Source organism: Phoca vitulina, unplaced genomic scaffold, assembly GCF_004348235.1.
Source record: "Phoca vitulina isolate PV1807 unplaced genomic scaffold, GSC_HSeal_1.0 scaffold10, whole genome shotgun sequence".
Taxonomy (NCBI): domain Eukaryota; kingdom Metazoa; phylum Chordata; class Mammalia; order Carnivora; family Phocidae; genus Phoca; species Phoca vitulina.
In genome coordinates, this window is record NW_022589713.1 from 9,078,799 (window position 1) to 9,084,791 (window position 5,993).

The following is a 5,993-nucleotide window of genomic DNA, read 5'->3' on the forward strand; positions in this document are numbered from 1 at the left end:
TTCCCATCACCTGTGGGATTAATTCCAGGATCACACATTAACTTTGATTCCAAAGTGACTCAGAGGCTGCACACCAAGACTATTTTAGGTGGAGTGTTTCCTCCTGAGTCATCTTGTCCCCTGGTAGCAAGCATCCTGCGGATTTCCTCAGCTCTGCTGTTGAGAACAGGAAGCCAAGGCCAGAAGCAGCCAATAAGCACGGCAGCCCAGTGACTCTCCCTGGTTCTTGGAGCACTAGCAAGAAAATCCTGATTTAGTAAGAATTCATTGGCAAGAAAATTGGGAGTTTACTGGAGATAAATGGCTTCAGGAATCTTCTTTATGAGTACACCTATTTTTTTCAGGAGGCAGGTTAAAAAAGAGTCTTCTTAGAAATGAAATTAAGTAAATTTTTTTTCTTTTTTTTGCTTGTCTGGGGACACTTCATTAGATGTATTCATTAATGGGATCACCAAAATAAGGATATTACTCAACTCCCCTTTCCACAATTTTATCAGATTTTCCAGCCTGTCATATCCTCTTTATTTACTTCTGTCACCCTCACACTTACTGAACGGTCTTCCAAATGGCAGTTGGTCCTGTACCTCCCCAAGTCTTTGTAACTACCTGTGACATAAAAGTCGACTAAGACTGGGGAGTATTAGCCATGCATGTTGGCTTCCCTGACCCTATCTCCACAGTAGACAGCAGTCATATATCTAGCTAACCTATCTTGTTACCAGTGTGTCTTCAAAGTAACACTACCAAGGAATCAGAATATCCACATTTGAAACCCATTTGCAATGAAGAAGAAGGGATTGATACATAAAAGTGTATCCGGCAAAGGCAGTTGAAGAGTCCAAAGAATATAAAAGTCTTGGACTTAACTTCTAGTTCTTGGGCAAGTTGAAAATTTTTTTTTCTTAGGTCCTTTTTTTTTCACATGCAAAATGAGATTAATAATGCTTTCACCTTAGTGTCATTGAATTCATTTTTTTGTTTGTTTGTTTTAATGTGTGAAAGCTTCTAGCACAGTTTCTAGCATGAAAAAAGACATCTAATGAGTATTAGATGTCAATTCATCATGATTACTTTGAGGGACACCCGAATTGGGAGTGACTGCTCATCTCACCGACATTGGAATTTACTGGAAGCCATTGCGCTGGTAGAAGATGGAAAATCCTCAATGATTCCACTCTCTGTAAACTTTAACAAAAAGTATTTAGTCACTCTTCTTCAAAGTACAAAGTATCAGCAATAAGAATAAGAATAAAATCTCAACTAAATCCTCTCAATTCCTTTTTCCAATCCTCTTGTTTCCCATCCTACCTCGCCTCTCACTTTCATGGCCACACCGTGTTAGTCTGCAGGGACTACTATAGCAAAATAGTACAGACTAGGGGGATTAAACAACAGAAATTTATTTTCTCAGAGTAATGGAAGCTTGGAGGTCCAAGATCAAGATGTCAGCAGGTTTGGTTTCTCTTGAGACCTCTCTCCTTGGCTTACAGATGGCTGCCTTCTTGTTGTGTCCTCACTCAGTCTTTTCTCTGTACACCAGGTGCACTTGGTATCTCTTTGTGTGTTCAAATTTCCTCTTCTTATAAGGACACCAGTCACATTGGATTAAGGCCCACCCTACCAGCCCCGTTTTTACTTAATTACCACTTTAAATATAGTCACATTCTGAGGTTATAAGGATTAGTGCTTCAACATAATGAATTTTGAAGGACACAATTCAGCCCATAATACACCTTTAGACTTTGTCTTCATCAATGCCTGAAACATTTTAATCTCAAATTCCAGCATCCCACTTCTCAATCATTAAATTCTGCCTTTCCAGCTCTTTCTCTTTCTGCCACCCCAAACCAGGAACTCTTCAACCACACTGGGACACACAGTCTCCAAATCCAACCCCCTTTTCTCTCTCCTCACATTCTCTCATGTCCTTAACTTGACTTTCTCACACTGCGTTCCATGGTCCATCATTGTAATCACTCTCTTACATAGATTCTTGATTCCCTTGCCTCTCTCTCTTCACGGTACTTGCCTGGCAAAGTCCCAGTCCTGACAATTCCAGCTTCCTTACTCCTCTGCCCATACCTCTGCAGCTGCAGTTCACTAGGAAAAACACTCAATCATGCTGCCCAGGCTCACTATCCATTTATGACCTCATTGGGCCCCCACTGCCTGCTGGCAATCCTCCAGACCATCCACCATCCTAGGCAACTGTTTATACCTTTTCCTCTCTCTCCAAACCTTTAATACTCTCCCCCCATTCTCCTTCTCGGCTGATCAACTGGCTTCCTGTTTCACCAAGAAAACAAATCCAATCTCGTCTGTTCTGTCTTCCTTTCTGTGCCAAGGACTGAGGGGCCCAGGCTATATCTAAGACCAACTCCTCCATCTGTGTACATGCTCCCAACCCTTCTCATTTACTCAAGGACACATTCCAGCAATTCTCCCCTCTCTCTCTTGCATTATCAATCCCCACCTCCCCTCACCCGCTCCCAACAAGAACATTCCCATCAATGTACAGACATACTACAATTTTTCCCATTAAATTTTTTCCCTTGACTTCCATTTTCCTCCAGCTACTGCTTCATTTTTCCGCTCTCCTTTATAGTAAAACTCTCCAAAAAAACTCCTCTCCTCTCTTTCCGTTCTCTTATGAACCCACTCCAGTGGGCCTCCTATGTCTATCGCACCACCAGTTTCTCTTATCAAGGTCATTGGTGACCTCCGTGTTGCTAAATCCAATAGCCAACTCTCAGTCCTCCCATATTACTTGAAGAATAGGCAGCGTTTGACTCGGTTACTTCCTCCTCAGCTAGAAACTCAAATTTTAGGATAAGCTTCTGGTTTTTCTCTAACTCACTGGCCACTTCTCAGGCTCCTTTGCTGGCTCCCTGTCATGTCTCCAAACTCAACTCATTGGACTGCCCAGGATTTAGTCCTTGGGCCTCTTTTCTGTCTACACTTATTCTCATAGCATTTCATGGCTTTAAATAATATCAAATGCTGACAACTCTTATACACTCTACCCAAGACTTTTCTCCTGCACTTCATATTTGTATATCCAACTACCTAATTGACATCTCCACTTGGATTTTAATAGGTATCTCAAAACTTGGAATGCCTGAAACTTACCACTTCATCTTTCCCCCTCCCAAACCTGTTCAACCTGCTGTTTTGTTCATTTCAGTTAATGACAACTTCATTCTTCCAGTTGCTTGGGCCCTGCACCATGTAGTCATCTTTGATGCCTCTTTTTCTCTTATACTCAATCCAATCTGTCACCAAATACTGTTGATTCTGTCTTAAAAATACATACAGGGGCACCTGGCCAGCTCAGTCAGTAAAGCATGCATGGATGCCTCTTTTTCTCTTATACTCAATCCAATCTGTCACCAAATACTGTTGATTCTGTCTTAAAAATACATACAGGGGCACCTGGCCAGCTCAGTCAGTAAAGCATGTGACTCTTGATCTCCAGGTTGTGAGTTCGAGCCTCACGTTGGGTGTAGAAATTATGTAAAATAAAATCTTAAACACACACATGCACAGAATCCAGCCTTTTTTTCACCATCTCGGCTACTACCGTCATGGTCTGAGCCACTATTATCTCTTACCTGGATTGTTGAAATGTCTTTAGAACTCACCTCCTTTCTTTCAACCAATTCACAACACAGCAGCCATGGTGAGCCTTTGAACATAGGAAGTCATTTTCCTACTCAAAACTAATCTCAGATGTTACTACTTTTCCCCCCCTTCACTTGGCTCTAGCCGCAGTGGTCTCCACGCCAGGATGCACTTCGACCTCAGGGCTTTTGTACACTTGCCATTCTCTCTGCCTGGAATCCTTTCCCCTCAAGTTCCCTACATGCTCACACTCTCCACTGCCTTCACATCTTTACTCAGATGTCATCTTCTTGTTAAGGTCTTTCCTGACCACCCTGTTTGAAATGATATTCCCATCCCGATTCTCTGGCACTCCTACTTGCCTTTTTCTTGATTTATTTTAGCCATACTGATCACTACCTGACAAGCTATATATATATATTTTTTATTGTTAATCTCCCCACAATAGAATGTAAGCTTTACAAGGGCAAGGATTTTGAACTATCTCCTTCATGGATCCATCTCTCCCCAGCTCTTAGAACAGTGCTTGGCACATAAGAGGTGCTCAATAAATATTCAGCCCAAACTGTTGCTCTCCCTATCATCCTAAGGGTTCTAGTAAATATGATTTTAGTTTGCTTCTATGTCCCTGGAAAAAAAATCCAATGACCAGACTTTGTGATGCACTTTGCTCAAAAACACTAGGGAAAAAAAAAAATCACACTCACCAGGGGTGCCAAGAAATCTCTTTGGAACCCATCCTAGAATAAGATTTAGTTTCTAGGTTTTTTTTGTTTGAATCCAAAAGTGGATCCAAGGATCTCAATTTTTTGGAAAAAAAAAAGTATGAATATAATATAACATTATTTATATAAAATAAGTTTTTATTCTCTTGACTTAAAAGTATATATATTATAGAATATTAATACTTTCTGGAGGACACTAACAAATTAATGTAAATACTTCTGGGATCAAGATTTAAGAGCTCATGAAACAGAACTCTTTGGGTACCAAGAGAGCAGATGTTACTTCTGCTTTCTGTACTATTTTGAAATTATGTCCCTATAACTGCTCTTTTTATTGTTAATGATGGCTCTGATTTATTGTCTACTCCTTCTGTATCACTTGACACTGTGGTTTGTACACAAAATCTTGTTTAACCCTCACATTATTCTTCTAGGGAAGGTATAATTTTTTTTTTTTAATTTCCACTTCACAGATGAGGAAGTTGAGACTTAAGAAAGTTAGGTTGAAAAAAAAAAAAGAAAGTTTAGTTGAGGGGCGCCTGAGTGGCTCAGTTGGTTAAGCGTCTGCCTTTGGCTCAGGTCATGATCCCACGGTCCTGAGATTGAGCCCCACGTTGGGCTCCCTGCTTCTCCCTCTGCTGCTCCCCCTGCTTGTGCTCTCTCTCTCTCTCTGTCCCTTTCAAATAAAGAAATAAATAATTAAATAATTTTTAAAAAGAAGGTTAAGTTGAACAGGGTTCTGCTGTTACCAATAGAGAGAGGTGGCAATGAGGTCAGGCAAACTTTGAATTCCTTATCACCATTGTCCGCATCATCTTTAACATAGTAGTGTCAACAATTCCTCTCTCTCTCAAATAAATAAATAAATAAATAAAATCATTAAAAAAGGGTGAGGGTGCCTGAGTGGCTCAATTGGTTAAGCACCTGCCTTTGGTTCTGGTCATGATCTCAGTGTCCTGGGATTTAGCCCTGAGTCAGGCTCCCTGCTCAGCAGGGAGTCTGCTTCTCCCTCGGCCCCTCTCCCCCTGCTTGTGCTGGCTCTCTCAAATAAATAAATAAACGAATCTTTAAAACAAAAAAACATAGCAGTGTCAGGATGCCGTCCCTTAATCCTTTCCTCATGTCATCCTAATTAGAAGGACCTGTGGCTCTTTCTATTCAGGGCAGTCATTTAGAAGCGATAATTCTTAAATCCTTGTTTCAAACTTCTTACACGTAAAGTCTTAATCAAATTACCCAGATTCTTTTACCCATTTTCCTAAGCAGCAAGAGAGATACAAATTTATACCTGTTATTATTTTCCAGAGAGGTAGAAATCACAGAGATGAACTCTTGGAAGGAAAACTGTACCCGTGTTGCAACAGTAAACTCACCCACAGGGATGCCTTGTTTTTCTCCCCCATCAGCCTGTCCCTGTCTTTGTCTTTTTGTGCCCCCTGCAGTTGGAACAAAGCTTGGTGAATAGTGAGCACAAAATAGAGTATACTGAATGAAGGGTAGATACATAAAGTCAGGATATACTGCTCTAGCATAAACTTCCTTGGTAGTTTCCCCTTTAACCTCCCTGTTCACCATTGGATGAAATTTGCCACATTTGACTCCAACCCCACCCCCCACCCCAACTTCCTTCTTAAAAATATGCTCAGG